Here is an 18897-nt window from a genome sequence, read left to right as displayed (position 1 = left end):
TCCTTATTTCTTATTATATCTACACCTTTTTAGACCTGCTGTGATTGGCTCTGGGAATGTGTAGTCTACTATCCAGAGGATCCCATCCTCTGTACACAGTTCTGACAGACGGAGTAGTCACTAGTGATGTCAACTAAACGTCAAGGTTTTCCTCCTAACAAACAGTAGCTTAGGATCTGGCCATGCTGTGTTACAACCATATCTCTGCGTGGGTCCCTGCCTTGGCGAGTCTCCTGGTCCTGTGATAGCCTGTGTTCGCCTCTTGCACCTTTGCTGCCGCTCTTTCATTTGTCTAAAAATGTGGACTCCCTCAGTACTCTCTGTATACTCCGATTGTAACGCACTTTATAATTTCTTATAATTTTAACATTTTCTCAAGTTGGCGGTGTAGTTCAGTGGCAGAGCACTTGCCCAGCATCCACAGGCTTTGGGTCTGAAATCCTGTAGCACAAAAACAATAACAAAACATTTCTTCCTTTGTATTATCTGTTAAGCAAAACCATTGCTAAAACATAAATAAATAAATAAATAAATAAATAAATAAATAAAAAATAAATAAATAAATAGTAAATGGAAAGCTTTACTTACATACAGTGTCCTGTTTGTTCTAAGACACATTAGTATTTCAGTAGAATCTCTCTAGTCTAATAAATGAGAACCGTATTCATTTGACCTGTGTAATGAGCCTTGCAGTAGGTCAATAGTAAAAATTGGACAACTCCTTAATCCTCAGGCAATTATATCCTACTCTCTTTCCATTGTTTAAAATTTATGTACCTAAAAGTAAAAAAAATATATCATTTTTTATGAATTTGTTTGTATGTAAAATTTGTTTTACAAAACAAATGGCATTTAAATAAATACCCTTTCTGGATTTATGAAGAATTTCTCCGAGTTTTATAACTGAATCTCTCATTTTGGATCTCTGTTTAAGCATATGGTAAGGTATGTTTATGTGTGTGTTTTACTTTTGGAAGTCTTTTTAGGTGCAGGAGGTAGGAAGTCGGGCTGCAGGCTGGGCCTCTGTTTCTGTTTTGATGAAATAGCAACGAATGATGACTACCGGGAGGCTCTTATGATACTTCTTCCAAGGCGGAAGCCATATTCCACTCTTCTGCTGTCAGTGTGCCTGAGTGAAGCCCCCATGGCCGTGTTACCTCCTCCTCCTAACCCCAGTCCTTGCCATCTGCCTTTATTCTGAGCCTTATTTTGTGTTCTTTAAATCACCAAAAATTATACATGACCAGAAAACAAATTTTGGTCTTATATAATATAATATATATAAGTCCCAAACACTTGCATTATGTTGTATTATATAAGGCATATGAGTTATTGTTATGAGTATACATTGAAATAATAACAGAAAAAGCCATTATAGATGATTTGCCAGCTAAACAGATTTAAAATTGATTCTTATTTGTATCTTACAGCTTCTAAGGGACTTGCCAAGTAATTTTGTTGGGTGGGTAAAATATTAACTAGTACCTTTATGACTTGTCTTCTGAATATGATAAATAAGATTATTTTTATGCCCTGCTAGATGATTAATTATAATTTTGCTTTTTGATAGTGTTACATTGAAAGTGAAAAGGGGGCAGAAAACCACAGCAAAAGTTTCTTTCATTATTCTCCATCTATAAATGACCAGATCCTGGTCATTTGTGGATCTACATAAGCAATATAATTTGTGTTATTTGGTGTCTCTAATTATGGAGACATCCATTTTTATATTTTGAGAGATTTTATAAAAATATTTGTGCTTTTAACTGAGAAAGGAATATTTATTTAAAAAATGCTCTGAATAAGAACTGAAGAGCCCAGAGTTGTACAGTGAGCAGTGGAATCATTAGTAGGTCTGGAAGAAGTGTGGAATGCTAACACTCAACCACATGTCTTAAAACTGCTATCTTCTTTTCTATAAAACAGCATTAGTTTGAATGCTACAAAAGTCATTCAAGTTCTGCAAATGGAATCCCACTAGTACTAATTGCTTTCATTAAATATTGATGAAAGGAGTGAGTCTGGAATTAATTATATTATTTTAAGTGAAGCGCACCAGATATTTGAAAATTGCGCTTTGTATGTATAAAATAGTGGCATTTGTTTATTCAGTAAAAGTATCTTATTCTTTTTAATAGTAAGGTCTGCCAAATATGTACAATGTGACTCAGATATTTCTTTATAGACACACTTTCAGGAATATATCTTGTATATAATTGAGCTGTATTGTACAAATAATGACTATGATAGAATTGTACTAGAATTTGTCCCAGAGTATACATTTGGCAAACATTACTATTTGTTTAAATAAACTTGTGAAATCCTGGAAAACATAGTGTACAGACCTTAATTTAGAACCTAAGTAGATCTTAGCCCCATTCTTAGATAATGTAGCCTGACATTTTTTAAAATGTATTGAATTTTTATGCATATATATGTCCATTTAATTTCCCCAAAGCTAGTTTTCAGGGGAGTTTTATTTGATACAGAGCTACAGTGTTACATGTGGTAATCTTTTCCATGCTGCACAGCGAATTTTCTTTCTGAAGCTGAACTAATATAATCAACGCCCTTGCCTCTGAATTATTTTTCTGATCATTCTTTGAGAACAGAAAAACTATGAAGAGAACAAGGTAAAAAAAATGTATTCCTAGAAGTATAAAATTTTACTCCATGAGCAATCTCTCCTTATCATGATTACAAATTACTATTGTCAGTATATTGAGAAGATCAAATCTGCTTTTTTCTAAAAAGGCAACGAAAATGAAATTGTTTCTTTCACTGAAAAAGTTCTCTTTATCATAACAGTTTAATTTATTCTTCCAGGGCTAGAAAAGGTAGAGATCAATTTTGAGGTTGATCTCTTTTCCCAGTCGTTACATCACTAGTCTGAAATTCTGACTGATGAGAAGACAGATCTAACCATGCATAGAAACTGGAGTGACATTAATCTATATTTCATAACTACACATTGATTTTATATTTTGACAGCCTCCTTGGAAGAGATAAGAATTAACATTTTCTTTTTGTTTCTTCTTTGTAAGAAATTATAACTAGGGCAGGAATATATTTACAAAATGTCATATCATAAAAACAAATTATGATGGCTGAGTGTTTCAGTATCAGAATTTTCTTTGTAGATTTGGAATTTTTTTCTTTGCAGCTGTGATTTATTTATTCATTTATTTTCTTCTCTGAAGCCCGATTGTATAAACCAGTTTTCTAAGAAAAGAAAACCAAGACAGTCTGAGGCAATCACTTTTCTTCAAATTGCTCAGAATAGTTATTTTGGAATATATAATATGTACTTGTTCTATAAAGTGAATATTCCAAAACTTAGTGTGCTTAGACCAAAGTGCTGTTGCTGATCGTTACAAATGAGCACCCAGTTATCTTGGCTGTGGAGTTTAAAGGGCAGGAACATCATCATCATCATCATTAATATTAATTACGACTGAGTGCTCACTGTAGTCCAGGCTCTTGTCTAAGGGTCTTACCTGCATTAATTCCTTAAACCCTCACAAACGCCCTTGAAGACAGGTAACATCGCCACTGTGTTTTGTGGGGGCAGAAGCCTAGGCACCAATAGTTGCTCAAGGTCACACGGCGAGTGGGTAGAACCCACATTTGAACACTGAGCCAGTGGTTTTCTTTCTTTCTTTTTTTTGGGGGGGGGTGGTACTAGGAGTGCAACCCAGAGGCTTTCTACCTTCGGGCTATACTCCCAGACCCATTTTTTAAAATATTTTATTTGGAAACAGGGTCTCACTAAGTTGCTGAGAGCCTCACTAAGTAGCAAGTGGTTTTCAAACTGCAGCTCACAACTATTTTTAAAATGAATAGATACATGAGGCTTTGGGTTTGATTTTTTTTTTTTTTTCGAGTCTGGGGATGGAACCCAGAGGCATTTGACCTCCGAGCTACAACCCTGTCCTATTTTTTTTTTTTAATTCTTTATTTTGAAACCGGGTCTCACTGAGTTGCAGAGGGCCTCACTAAGTAGCTGACGCTGTCCGCGAACCACGATCCTCAGGTCTCAGCCTCCCGAATGCTGGGATTACAAGCGTGCATCACCATGCCCGGCTTTTTTTTTTTTTTTAATAATGCAAAACACTGAAGAGCGTTTGAGGTAAAGTGCAGAGAAACTCCCGTTTTTCATCTCTAGAGAGCCAACAGTGTCAGCAGCTCAGAGTGCAGGACAGGAAAGTCAGCAGCAGAGGAGGATGAGCCTGCCCTGCAGTATAGGAGTTTAGATTTGGGCCCAAGTTCTGTGAAGTCATATTTGTTTTTAAAACCCATGTTAAAATGCTATCCCAGTTCACATTCTGTGTATATTATACTATTCACACACTTTGCAGCTTCTATGGCTCTTGTCTGGTTCAGAATGTCTCTAAAAAATTAATTCTGAGAAAACAAAACGAATGACAGAGCTGCTCTTTGCTTAGCGGCTACTGTTTGTCTTTAGGATGTATTCATATTCTCTCTCTCTCTCTCTCTCTCTCTCGCTCTCGCTCTCGCTCTCGCTCTCGCTCTCATTTATCTTTTACAGTTTGTCTGTGTATTTTTATATGTGAGATGTTTCTCTCTAACACATACACATTTAATATACAGCATGCATCCTGACCTGGAATTGACTACCGACATTTAACTGTTGTTGGTCAGACAGCACTTCTTTATCTCTTTAAGTTTTAAGTGCTGTTTCTGACGAATGCCAGTCCTTTTAGGCTGCTCTGTAACAGATACACCAGGAATCAATATACCATCTAGATGTCACAGAAAGAAAAGAACACTATTTTGGGGCATATAGGGAAGAAATACTGTTTAAGCATGGTAGGTATTAAAGTTTTTACATTGCTTTCCTATTTATTGGGCTTTGGTAAAACCCAAAGGAATTCAAGCTTAAGAAAAAAAACTTTTATCACAACAGTAAATAATGGGTCTTAAATTGTTTACGTAAAATATAAACATAGGAAAAAACAAAAATTACACCATCTGGACTATATTTGGGACATTTTTTTTACTGGCTGATAGAACATTAAAATATTCTAATCTTAATGTCAGACATGGATGCAGTTGTGTGCTCTGGTGATTTTAGGGATTGTGCTATCTATTGTATTTCATGGCCTTGGGGAGTCAGCACCAAAACAATGTCAGAAAAGTTGAGAATATGTTTGTGGGATCCTGAGGGAAGTCCTAGTAGGTGCCGCTGTAACAAACATTTACATATGCCGTCTGCTGTGTTCCCCTCAGCAACACTGTAAATAAAGTCTAATCCTCTTTATTTTTAGATAAGGAAATCAGGTTTAGTGGGATGAAGGAGCTCTCCAAGGTGAAGCATCGTCCAGGTGGTAAACCAAGCTGTCTACCTCAGATCCATCCCTCTCTGTGAACAGGTGGATTTCAGATATAACCAGAAAAAGATTTTAGAGCGAATGTTTTCTTTATATCTACTTTATTCCCCTATCCAACTGCCCTTCCTTCTATGTCAGCAAAGGCAAGAGATTTGTTTTTTGGAACAATTGTGTCAGAGAGGTTTTTGATACGAGAACAACAAACACAGCAGAAGGAAAGATTGAGGCAAAGACGGAAAGCAGGAGGGTTAACGGAAAGCTCTGAGCACTGCATGGTGACAGCCCCCGGGGCCCTGTGCCGTCATACCATCAGAACTCTGGCAGCCAGACTAGACCAGCTCCGGACCTTTAGATGGAAATTGTATTACTCTTTGGACATATCGACTGGCTCATGAAAAGACTTGAAAAGTACTGACATGTAAATCTTCAAGTTGGAGCACACCTGACTTGCCCTCAGCGAGGTCAATCAGTTCACACTGCTGCTTACACTCCCCGTTCTTAGAAATGCTGGTGCTGCCTTATTAGTGAACATGGAAAGAGAGGCGCCGAGCCGCGTGGTGGCACACACCCGTAATCCCAGTACTTGAGGTGGAGACAGGAGGATCGCAGGTTGGAGGAGACCAGCCTCGGCAATTTAGTGAGACTCTGTTCGAAAATAAAAAATAAAATCTGTTTGGGAATGTAGCTCAGAGGTAAAATGTGCCTGAGTTTAGTCCCCAGTACTGAAGAAGAAAAAATAAAAAAGGAAGGGGTTAGAGAGAGGCAACAGTATGAGAGGCGGCAAAGACAAAATCAAACAGAATGATAACAAGGAAACCGAAGAACACAGGCAGTGTGGGAAACGGGACGCCTTTCAGAAAGGACCTAGAATAAATACCCTCTGAGGAATAAAGCTACCACACCACTTGAAGAAAATGATAATGGAATGGAAAATGAATATTCTTAAAAAAGAAAGAGCAGCAATAACATTAATAGAAGACTTGGAAGGTTAGTACAGATGTCTCCTGAAAAGAACGTCAATGCGAGGTGGGGAAAGTAGCCTGGGAAGATGACATTAGAGGCCCAGAGCAGGGAGTCTGGCTGTATAGACCTGGCCAGTCCGCTTCCATTTATGAGGACAGGGCTTTGTAGCCAATTACTTAATTTAGGGGATCCTGTATAGCAAGTATATATATATATATATATATATATATATATATATATATATATTTAGTGGTACTGGGTTCCTGGAAACCCTTCTACCTCCAGGTTACACTTCCAGACCTATTTTATACTTTTTTTTTTTAATTTGGAAACAGGGTCTCCTCAGCCAGCAAAGCTGGCTTCAAACCTGCGCAACCCTCCTGTCTCTGCCTCCCAAGCGCGGGGATTACAAGGGTGCACCACCACGCCCGGCGCGAGGTAATATTTTTATATAACCCTAAAGAAAATGTTTCATGGGTTTACGGTTCTTTTTAAACTTTGTCACTTGTTTGGTATAGTCCACTAGTTTAAATGTGTTTATGCAGTTCTTCCCCTAGAATTTAATACATGTTCAACAAAGCAGAAAGATGTATATTAAACATACACATGTACCTTTATGTATATGGACTTTGTGGTATATTTAGAGAACTTAATGAAGCTTATTTTAAAAAATAGGAAATTAGTGCCAGGTACTTTGTGTGGCTGCATTTCTATATTTGCATCTATTAAACATGAGCACTCTGTATAGCAGATTTGGTTCTTGACTAAAAGTTACCTACGTGTGGGAGTTTGTGAATGGCTCTCACAGAGGTTATCCCAACACTTAATTTAAGCAGCTTCCAATGACATTGTTTTTTAACATTAGTCAGAAAACGATAAACGGAAGCAACTGAAATGGATGGTGGTTAATATTGCTGTCAGGGTGATGAATACTCTTGACAGACACCAGCAGCGTCCTGCCTGTCAGGAATCCTCCTCCAGGTCCGGTATTTATTCTCCAGTCATGCTAAATTACTGTGATGGGGAGAGAACATTTGCTATTATTCAGAAACAAATATTTTTATTTATAGAGCATTACTGTCTGGTGCTAGAAATTAGTAATATACTGTTTTCTTAGTTGAGTGCTATTTATACAAATGCAGGTGGACTCAGAGTAGGGAATATTATACTTGTTGCTTTTGGAATAATTTTTCCCCCTGGTATAAACAAAATCTTGATGTATTATCCTTTTAATAAACAGCTAATTTCAACTTGCTAATATTTTCCTTAAAATGTTTATATCTGTATTCACAAAAGAGATGGGCTGTGATGTCTTCATCCAGCTTTGGCTTCAGGGTAATGCTTGCAGGACAAAATGAGTTTTCATGTTCTTCCTTCCTCTTCTGTCTCGGGGAAAGGATCCTTTTATCATTATTTTATCCCTAAGTGTCTGGTGGAACTCATCAGTAAAGACATTTGGTCTAAGAGTTTGATTCCTAGAAAGATTTAAAACTTTAACAGTAGACATAGGGAGATTTGAATTCTCTGTTTATTCTCGGCTGAGTTTTGGTGTCTGCATGTTTACAGAATTGGTTTATTTCACCAAAATTGTCTCTTCCTCATTCTTGATATTGGTAATTTGTTTTTTATTTTCCTGCCCCTGCCTCCTAGTCTGGGTAGAGATTTTATTTATTTTTCTGCTAAATTATTTTACTAAATTATTCAATTTAGTAGTCTTTAGTTTCTTTACTATTTTACTTTCTACTTGATTCAAATTTAATTTCTCTTTCTTTTTATCCTTTTTTTCTTGTACCACTGGGGTACTTTGCCTTTGACCTATACCCCCAGTTCTATTTTATTTTTTATTTTGAATCAGGGTCTCACTCCGGTGCTGAGGATATCACTAAGTTGCCGAAGCTAGTCTTGGATCTGTGATACTCCTATCTCAGCCTCCCAAGTATTGAGATTACAGGTGTGTGCTATGACACCTGGCTTTTCCTTTTACTATTTCATAGTGTACATTTTAAACTATTGATTTGCTATTTAATGCTACAGTTTTCCCCCAAACCCCGATTTAACTATTTCCAACACATTTTTATTTATTTTGTTTTCATTTAAAGTATTTTTTAAGCCAAGTGTGGTGCATACTTTTAATCTCAGTACTTGGGAGGCAGAGACAGGAGGATTGCAGATTGTCAGACAGCCTCAGCTACTTAGTGAGGCCCTCTGCAACTTAGTGAGACCTTGTTTTAAAATAAAGAATAAAAATAGAGCTGGGGATATAGCTCAGAGGTAGAATGCTCCTGGGTTCTATCCCCGGGAAGGGAAAGAAGAATTTTCAGGCGTGTGTGTGTGTGTGTGTGTGTGTGTGTGTGTGTGTGTTATTGGTAATTGAACACAGGTGCTCTACCTATGAACTATGTATTTTTATTTTGTCCTTTTTTTGTTCTTTTTTTCTTTTAATTTTTGTTTTTTGTTTTTATTTTATTTATTTTTTGTTTTATTTTTCATTCTTTGTCTTTTTTTTTGTATTTTTATTTTGAAATAGGGACTCACTAAGTTGCTGAGGCAAGCATCAAATTTGTGATCTTCCTGACTCAGTCTCCAAAGTACTGTGATTATAGGAGTGGGGCACTGGACCCTGCTCCTCACAACTCTTTTTAACCCATGGTTTGAAGTGTATAGTTTAACCCAGGCATGGTGGGGTACACCTGTAATCCTAGCACTCGGGAGGTTGAGACAGGAGGATAACAGGTTTGAGGACAGCCTCAGCAAGTAATGAAACTCTCATCAACTTAGTGAAATCCTGTTTTAAAATATAAATTAAATAGAGCCAAGGATGTAGCTTGGAGGTAGAATGCCTCTGGGTTCAATCCCCAGTAATGCGCGCGCGCGCGCGCACACACACACACACACACAATGTGCTATTTAATTTCCACACATTTTTAGGGTTCATCAAATATCTTCCTTTGATTTATTTCTGATTTAATCTCATTATGTTGAATAACACAGTTTATATGATATAAATTCTTCTAAATTAGTCAAAATTTGTTTAATGGCTTAGCGCATGCTCTGTTTTGGTTAATGCTTTATGTATACTGAGTGGAATACATATTATTCTGTTGTTAGGTAAAGTGTTCTACAGGTGTCAGTTATGTTGATTTTAATGTTCATGTTTTCTGTATGTTTGCTAGTTTTCAATCTGTTTGTTCAATTGGTTACTGGAGGAGGAATGTTGACACCTCCAACTATAACTTAAGTTTGTTCTATATCTTTTATCAGTTCTGTCAGTTTTCAGTTTTCGTTTTATGTATTTTCAGTATTTGGTTTTGTGTACAGATTGAATTATGTTCTCTAAAAGGTGTGTTGAAGTCCTAAAACTTCCACTCCTATCACAGTTTCTAGTAATGTGGTCTTTTTGTAAATAAGATCTTACAGATGTGATCAAGTTAAGAGGAGATCACGAGGGAAGACCCAAACCCAGTATGACTGGTGACATCATAAACAGGAGACCACCAGGGGAGACAGATGAGCAGGGAGGAAATATTCCAGCATAGGGGAGGCGGAGATACCAATCATGTTGCCCCAAGCCAGGGAAAGGCTTGGGTTGAGAGAACCTGGAGGAGGCACAGAAGGCTCCTTCTCGGGGGCGGGGGGCGGGAGGGAGACGTGGATGCCTCTGCTTTCTGAGGGATCCGCATGGGCATTCAACCTAAAGAGGTGAGCCCACTCACGTTTGTAATGGTCATTATTATCTTCAGTGCAACACAGGCTTCACATTCCTCCACTTGACTCTGGCCTTGGGGTGGGACCTGGGGTGCTGGAGTAATTTTGGTTTTGTTTTCATTTTTTCTCCCTGCCATGTCCTGCCCTTCACAGACCCTCTATCCTAGTCCCACAAAGATTTTTTTTTCCTTCTGTTCTCTTAATTTTTCCTAGAAGTAGATTGCTATTGCTTGCGACTTGTTATCAGACTGTCGTGAGCCCCTCAGTCCTCCTAATCCAGCTCAGTCTTAAGCACTCCCTGTTGGGGTGACCCTCAGGGTAGATCCTCTCAGTGATCTTGTATCTGTGGCAGGTCTTAAGCTAGGAAGGATGCTCTGTCCCTCTCCGAGTTGTAGCAGATCTCTCCTTGGCAACATTGCAGGATCCTATGTAAACAGATGTTCCTGGCCTTTCTCCCTCTCACCTATTCTAGAACCAGTGGATCTTTTCTGGGAATTGGAGGTAGCGACAGGTTTGCAATTCCTCTTTCTACAGCAAGTTGCTTTATTTCTGGCAATCCTTCACATGTGGTTGATATTGGCCCTGGGATGAGAGAGTTTGGTATCCTCCCCCTCCAGCTTCAGGGAAAGTGATGGTGTATTGTTCAGAAAAGAGATGGTGTATTGTGCCTGTTCGCAGTCACACTAAGTCAACCCTCATGCCTCTGTCACCAGGGGGCCAGTCCCTTGTCTGCCTCCCCCACTTGTTTCCCTCAAGAGTAAATACCATTGTTGGCTACCCCTTCCTCCTGTGCTTTGGGAAAAATTTAAGTGTTTATACTATTTATCATTTGAGAGACTTGTTCATTCTTGGCATTTATTTCACTTGGTTGTTATCTGCCTCTGCTCTCTGATGATTTCAAGGAAGGTTACCATTTTAGAAATAATTTTTTTTTTTTTTTGTATTCCAATGGGAGCAACATTTACTTGATGCTCTCGACATCCCAAGTGGAAGCAGAACTGTGTCACTCTCCATGACACTGAAATCGTCATGACTTTGTCTAGTGGGGCCTGCTTAAGAAGGGTTTTATGTCCCTTAGTTAAAACCTCATTAATGGCTGGGATTGCTGGCGCACGCTTGTAATCCCAGCATGTGGGAGGCAGAGACAGGAAGATCAGAGTTCTCAGACAGCCTCAGCTACTTAGGCCCTCTGCAATGCAGTGAGATCTTGTTTCAAAATAAAGAATTAAAAAAAAAAAAAAAACACATAATAGGGCTGGGGTTGTAGCTCGGAGGTACAGTGCTCCTGGCTCCATCCCTAATACTGCCTCCCCCCAAAAAAATCTCATTAATGCCCTACAGCTCCTTTGCCTCTGGTGCAGCAATGCCCAGACTGTATTCTTCGTAAATTCTTGCCCCAGAATTGTAATAAGCTGTTTCTTTAAGGATCCCTGGTTTCTTTTAATGGGAAGTGTTCAGTCAGCTTTTAAAATAGAAAATGGATCTACTGATTTTGGATACAGGGTTCATGGACTTTTACACTTTTCCTTCTTTTGTGTTCTCTCAATTCTCTAGCGCATTCTTCTATGCCCACATATTTTCAAATCCCTTCTTATCAGGAGCTTCTTAAATTGTGGCAAGCTTAGAGTCATTTTAGAAGGTGTTTCATTTGGGAGAGAAGGTGTGGATGGTAGGATCATAGCTCTGCCATCTGTCACCAGGCCAAGGTAGCTCATAAGACTTTCTGTTCTATTTTATATGATTATAATATCAATGTTGAGCTCAAGTAAAAATATAAAGTAAAAATATAAAGCTCAAGTAAAAAAGTAATTTATTTTAATATTTTCTCCATTTTAATAAATAAAAAGAACAAAGAAATAATATATAATATATATTAGGTTATACTATTTTTCATATTTGTATATATAATGACATTAAAATGATTTATTTATTATTCTTGAAGGGACAGAAACACACACACACACACACACATATGTAATGTATAAATAATAATTAGTAAGAGCATTTTAATTGTTCCTTACCTTGAGCCTCTCTCTCAGGTGAATCCTTGGTTACCACTTTTTTTAACTCTTAATTTCACCGCCTCTTGATATGGTATGTTGGTCAGATTTCTCCAGAGAAGCAGAATTAGTAGGAGGTATTTATATTTTTGTGTATCTACCTAGAAGGAGATTTATCTGTTAGCTGGAGACCCGGGATCCCTGGTGGTATAAATCAGTCTATGTGTCTGGCCCGAGGGCCAGTGGCCAAGGGTGTAAATCCCACTCCAGAAGCATGAGAAGATGAGATGTCTCAGCGTAAGCACCAAGGCAGGAAAATAGAAAAAAAATTGTCCGTCCTCTGCTTTTTGTTTGATTTAGGCCCTCAACCAATTGGGTGCTACCTATCCATGTTGGAGAAGAAAATCTATTATACAGAGTCTATCAGTGCAGAAGCTAATCTCATCTGGAAACAGCCTCACAGACACATCCAGAAATAATGTTTAACCTGGCACCCTGTGGCCCAGTCAGCTTGACTGCGCCATAAAATTATGTAACTGGGTCACATAAAATTATCCCATTTTACATGAAAAGTGTTTTCCCCAGTTGATAGAAAGAATTTAGTAATCTATAAGCTCAATAAAAGATTTTGTGTCTTATTTTTAGTGGGATTTTGTGCTATATTTTAAAAATCTTAACTCGTAGAGGCAGGCCAGAGTTCTACACAGCTGTTGCATGCAGTGGTTAGGGCCACAAAACCAGGGCTTCACCGGGTTATGTTTTGTCTTTCCTAAGTACCGGTTAGCACTATCTTATAACCAAATGACTAAGCTGAATCACCCCGCCAACTGATATGTTGTTATAGAGGAAAGGTACGATAATATTTTCATTTAAAACAAAGGGTAAATTTTAAGTTTTATATGCTGATGACCATAGGAAGGGAAAGGTAAATTTTAGATGAGATGGCATTTGTGAACCTGATGGATATTTATTTTTTAACTTATCTGTCTAGCAATGGACTAAGTTCTTTGGTCCACAGTGTAGCTGCTCTTGTTTTGCTTGAGTGGGCTGTTGTGCTTATCCGCTGTCTTTCAGAACCATTTCAGAACAGTGTTGGGAAGGATTCCATGGTTTAACTATTTGAGCAGTCCATTTCTGTTATGTATTAAGTTCTTCTCCCTGGGGACTGTTGTAAAGAGGAAGTATCACCGACCATCACTTTCTAGGAGTGGGTTTTTTTAGGCAATGTAATATTTGCTCGTTAGGACACTCATGGCTAGAAATCAACTCCAAATGTTATCAACATCTACCAGGTTTATGAATAACCTGTGGCTATTCTTGAATCGTGAAAATTACTCCTATCTCTTTTATTACAACTATTGAATTTTTAGAGATTATGTTACTAAGTTGATTCCAGTTTTCCTATTATTTTTTAAAGCCAGCGCATACCACCATTTATACTTGCCCAACAACATTTTATCTAGTTGTTTGATATGTTTGTATGTATGTGCTGGAGATTGAACCAAGAGGTGTTCTGCCTTTTGAGTTATACTTCAGACTTATTTATTTATTTTTATTTTATTTGTGTGTGTAGGGGGGTGTTGGAGATTGAACCCAGGGCCATTCTACCCCTTAGTTACACCTCCCCCCAGCCCTACTTTATTTTTTTATTTGAAAACAGGATCTCACTAATTTGCTGACAGCCTCACTAAGTTGCTGAGGCTGGCTTCAAACATGTAATCTTCCTGTTTCAGGCTCCCAAGTACTGGGATAGCAATAGTGCACTACCATACCCAGCTATTTTTTAATTTTGAAGCAGAGTCTTGCCTAGCAGCTAAGGCTCTTACTAAGTTGCTGAGGCTGGCCTCAAACCTGTGATCCTCCTTCTCAGCCTCTCAAGTACTGGGTCTTTGATATGTGAAGTTCACGAATAGTTTTAAAAACACTTTACAACCCAGATTTTTGCCTACTTATTGACATTTTTAGCTTGTCCTATTTTATATCTAACTTTTATAGTGATAAGTAATATTTTTCTAAAAGGCAATTAGTTAGCCAGGTGTGGGGCACATGCTTGTAATCCCCAATACTTGGGAGGCTGAGACAGGAGGATCACAGGTTCATGGCCAGCCTCAGCTACTTAGTGTGGCCCTCTGCAACTTAGCAAGATCCTGTTTCAAAATAAAGAATAAAAATAGTGGGGTGGGAGTATGGCTTAAAGGTAGAATGCCCCTGGGTTCAATCTCCACTGCCTGCCACACACACAGAAAAAAAAGGTCATTAGTCCAAAACTGAGAATAAAATAGCTATTTTTTCTTCATATTTAAATCTCTGAAATATTTAGAGCTATTAACCCTGGTTTACACTAAACAACAGACATACAGTTTCCCCACTGAGGATTGATCTAAAAAGAATAAATATAGTTTCCCAAGTTGGAACTAGTTTGTTTTTTTATTCATATGACTTTCAAAGCAAACTGAAGATTTTTCAAAAGCTGAATGTCCCTCAAATGGTTTCCCATTCTGTTTTCTGTGTCTCCGCATTACAGAGGCTAGAGGAACATTAATATTTATATTACTAATAACTCACCTAAATAACTATAGATGCATTATTTGATTTTAATAATTTCAAGTGCTTTTAACTATCTTTGGATTTGTAAGACTGGTGGTTTTTTTTTTTTTTTTTTTTTTTACTAATTTTCTTTGGATTTGTAAGACTGGTTCTTTCTCAAACTCAGATAAAACCCTATAGTAAAGGTCACTTCACCGTAGTTGGATTACTGAGCTGTGAGGGCGTCACTGTTAAATATGCCATCAGCACGTGGGTGACGTTGATTCTACATAGGGGCAGTAAGTAAACTAGAGAACTTTACTTTTCCCCGGATATGTTCATTAAATTGAAGTGGTATACAGGATACATATTTAATGCCACTTGTGAGAAGTGTGCTTTCAAGGAGTTAAAGACTTCTGTGGTACTTGAAAGCAAAAAGGCCTATTTGTTGACGGTAGTAAAGTCTAGTGCAGGTGAGATAAGTCCCAGAACGTCTCTGCCATATGCAGCATAGAACAGAATAACCTAAAATCCACGCTTGGGTAAAAACGCTGCTCGCATTGTTTGCTGCACTTGGCATTTAGATAAAACAGCTACTAGAAAAGAAACAAACTAGTCACTGTACTCCCTAACAGTGGCGATGTGGCTTACATGACGAAGCTGTTTGTTTATATCCTCCTCTAGAAGTTTGGGGGAGGAAGGCAGGCAGAGATGCACCAGAATTCATTGTTTTCTTTAAGGAGCTTCAGCAGAGGCGGCGCACACCTGTGACCCCAGGACCTGAGAGGCTGAGGCAGGAGGATCGAGGGCAGCTTCAGCAACGTAGCGAGACCCTGCTTCAAAATAAGAAATAAAATGGGCTGGGAGTGTAGCTTGGAGGTAGAATGCCCCTGGGTTCAATCCCCAGTGCCTTCAAAAAGTAAATAAATTAATAAATAAAAAAGAAGCCTCCTTTAAAGGCTCTCCTCTGGGTTTGCTGGTTAGACACCACAGCTACCCAGAGTGGGAAAGAACCAGGCCCCAGCTGCAGCCAGTGTCATGGCATGGCCACCACCTCCAAAACCCCTTCTGCCCACGCTGCCTCACACACATACACATGCACGTGTACATACATATACACACATACATGCAAATGCGAAAGCTAAGAAGAAGCAAAGCAATAAACGCTGGTGACAATTCTTACCTTTTTGTTCACTTTCTGTAAAGCTTTCTGCAAAGCCTCTTTCCAGTGTCTCCCAAGACAAAATCTGCACTTTTACCCTTTCCATTTGTGAAGGCTTCTTCGAAAGGGATGCCCGCAGACGCCATAAGACTCGGGCTCTTTTTTCATCAGATAATATGTCTGATGTTATGGGATTGTGAAGATGCGATGACTTTTACAGGACTCTTAGAACCTGTGCTTATGCCAGCAAATCCTTCCATTGTCATCAGAGAGAATGACCCCTTTGATCTCTGTGGCATGGTGTTTTCTGGAGTGTTTCCAAACCAAATCATTATTCCCTGATCAACGATGGCCATCTTTTATGGTATAACATTTCCTGATAGTCTACCCTCTTTCATCCTCTCAATTTGAAGTGTCCAGTTTAATCCAAAACTTGTTTTAATTTAGTCTAAATCTAAAACTGCTCATGTAAATCATAAACCTTCCACGTAATGAAGCTGACTCTTGATAACATAGGCCTGGAAGAGAGCATTGGGTGTGACTGATGTTCCCTGCTCCTTGCTGGTCTGCTGTCTTCGTGGAAGTGGCTCCGTTTCGGTGTCTGTAGCTCACCAGGATAGAATAGAGTATAACCTCTCTTTGCATGTGTCTCTTCAGTGCTACAGGGCAAGCTTTGTCAGACATTATAGAACTAAAGGGTGTTTCTAGTTTCTCAGTCACGCCAAGTGAAGACGACGTTGACCCCTGGCTTTCAGACTGTCCTCAAGATACTGAACATGCTCTTTTGTGTCTTCTTCCTGAACTTTGCACATCTTTGCCACTTTTGACATCTCTTCTAAACCTCCTTGCATACCTACAAAATGTATCTCCAGATGTTAGAGTCCAGTGGTTTTTCTAAACATCTTCATAGGAAAGTGTGAAAGACTCTTTTGAGACTTGTGGATTTGGGACATTTGTTAGTTCAAGCAAATGTCTGCGATGTAGAATTTCTGAGATTTCTTGCCAATCCCCTAGAATCCTCTAGCCCTCAATAACTATCAGTATGGTCCCAGCAGTTTAGATTTTTACTTCTGAAAATAGAATATAAATTGTAGCAGTTCTTATATACCTCTCAAAAGGAAACAGGACTATGGTGCTGGTAGTAACAGCCACAGCAGCCCCAAGAGCTACTATACCTGCCCATTTTTTTATTGGGTTATTTGTTTTCTTAGTGCTGAGTCTCTTGAGTTCTCTGTATATTCTAGATATTATCCTCTATTGGAGGAGTAGGTTGCAAAAATCTCCCATTCTTTTGGCTCTCGATTGAGGTTCTTGACAGTTTCCTTTGCTGAACAGAAGCTCTTCAGTTTCACTCAGTCCCATGTATTGATTCACCTTTTAGTTTCTTGTGCCTTTGGGGTCTTGTTGAGAAAGTGTTTATCTGTGCCTATGTGTTGCAGTGTTGGACCTATGCCCTCTTCAAGGAGCCTCAAGGTCTCTGGTCTAATTTCCAAATCTTTGATCCATCTTGAATTGACTCTTGTGCAGGGTGAGAAAGTGGGATTTATTTCCATTTTTCTGCATATGGTTAACCATTTTTGCCAACAACATTTGTTTAGCAGACTGTCTTTCTGGCAGTATATGTTTTTGGCCCCTTTGTCAAAAATCAATTGGCTGTGTGTGGACTTGTTTCTGAGTGTTCTATTCTGCTCCATTGGTCTATGTGTCTGGTTTTGTGCCAGTACCATGCTGTTTTTATTACAATGGCTTTGTAGTATATTTTAAAGTCAGGTATTGTGATTCCTCCTGCATGGTTTTTGTTGCTGAGAACTACTTTGGCTAGTCTGGGTTTTTTGTTGTTCCAAATGGATTTAAGGACTGATATTTCTATGTCTGTAAGGAATGACCTTGGTAATTTAATGGGTATTGGATTGAATCTGTAGATCACTTTTAGAAGTATGGACATTTTGATAATATTTAAGTGAATTAAATAGACACTTCATGAAAGAAGAAATTCAGATGGCCAATAAATGCATGAAAAAAATGCTCAACATCATTGGCAATCAGATAGATGCAAATCAAAACTACACCTAACTACAACTAGAATGGCAATCATTCAAAACACAAACAACAACAAGTGCTGGCGAGGATTTGTAGAAGTGGGAACTCTAAAACATTGTTGGTGGGATTGCAAATTAGTGCAACCACTTTGAAAACACTATGGAGGATCCTCAGAAGAATGGGACCAAACTTGCCATTTGATCTAGGAAACCAAACAACCAAACTAATGCATGTGTATCTATGTTCATAGCTGCACAATTCACCATAGCCAAACTAGAACCAGCCAAGACGTCCATCAACAGATGAATGGATTACAAAACTGTGGGATAGGTACACAATGGAATTTTACTCAGCCATAAAGAAAAACACAGTTACATCATTTACAGGGAAATGGATGGAACTGGAGGACATTATGCTAAGTGAGATCAGTCAGTCACAAAAAGGAAGAAATCTGATGCTTTCCGTAATATGTGAAAGCTAAGGAGAAATGGGTCATAGGAGGAACTCTAGATGAAGAAGGAGATCCTATAGAGGAGCAAATAAGGCGACCTAACCGAGGGAATGGGAGAGTGAAGAGGGAAACTCTCGAAAGCACATGATGTACTTAAACATATCAAAGTCAATCACTAAGCCAAGCATGGGAAGAGCTAACTGAGGGATGGGGGGAAGGGGTGGGTTAATTGGGTGATGTGTGCGTGTATGTCTGCACAAGTCTTTTTTCCCATTAAGATGTATGACTACAATGCACCAATAAATTTTTTTTTAAAAAGAGCTACTATACTGTTTCTTGTTCCAGGAGCTCGCCTAAGCACTACCTCACAATAGCTTTTTATACTAACCTGCTAAATAAAGAGCATGTTTTAAAAGAGGAAATTGTCTGAAATTAGTTGAAACAATTTGTAATATAGGAGTTTTAGATGGATAAAATGGCCCAAAAAAGGTTTTTTCTGTTTGTTTGCTTGCTTGCTTTTTTTCTGATATTTTTCTGGTTTTATTCTATTTCTGCCATCTGATAGATGATGGGGAGGGGAATTTGGAAAAGGGAGAAAGATAGCTTTGAAACAAACAAACAAACAAACAAGCCTTCCAGGTGTCATGACCAGGAAGGAAGAAAAACAGAGGGGAGGCTGGGGAGACTCGAGTCCCAAGG

General features: G+C 38.5%; 1 protein-coding gene across 3 annotated transcripts in view; it reads left to right on the top strand.

Moving 5' to 3' along the window:
• The window catches only part of LRBA (LPS responsive beige-like anchor protein), a gene marked incomplete at both ends in the record, with an annotated part of 652640 nt that overhangs the window by 464281 nt on the left and 169462 nt on the right, over positions 1-18897 (top strand). The gene's annotated exons all lie outside the window — the stretch shown is intronic.

This window comes from Muscardinus avellanarius (assembly GCF_963383645.1).
Source record: "Muscardinus avellanarius genome assembly, chromosome: 6".
Lineage (NCBI taxonomy): Eukaryota > Metazoa > Chordata > Mammalia > Rodentia > Gliridae > Muscardinus > Muscardinus avellanarius.
Note: the sequence above shows the minus strand (reverse complement) of the source record. Positions and strands in the feature narration are given on the sequence as shown.